Genomic DNA, 523 nt, shown 5'->3' with positions numbered 1-523 from the left:
AAATAGAACACAGTAAGATCGACAATACTGTATATTTTCTATATTGTGTGTGCTTTTCCATTTCATCTTCTATTTTTTCCTAAAAATCAGCATTTATTATTACCCACTGAGCCGACTTAGTTACTTTGGGCCATTTGGCGTCAGCTCTACTAAGTAGACCAGACCAGGAAGACAATTCCACAGGAAGACTAAAAGTTACATTTATTAAGACAAAATTGTGTAAGTCTGATTATATTGTGCCTCTTTCTCCTTACAGTTCAGTAAACCTTTCTGCCTGGGCAACTTCCAAATGCTACTTCCTTGTTATGAACATGACAAATGCTTCAACCACTTTTGATTAGATAATGGTTCCTAGAGGTTTCTATCAAGGTCATCTTCCTTAGTCTCTACTTTTGTGAAACTTTTTCCTTGCCACTGCTCCCATCAACCAGCACATTAAAGAAAACTATAAATGCCTCCACCCTGTGTATGGAAAAGGCTATAAGCGCTTGTATAGCAGGTTCGCTATTCTACTGCATTTTCT

This window comes from Natrix helvetica (assembly GCF_964273705.1).
Source record: "Natrix helvetica genome assembly, chromosome: 8".
NCBI lineage: Eukaryota > Metazoa > Chordata > Lepidosauria > Squamata > Natricidae > Natrix > Natrix helvetica.
Note: the sequence above shows the minus strand (reverse complement) of the source record.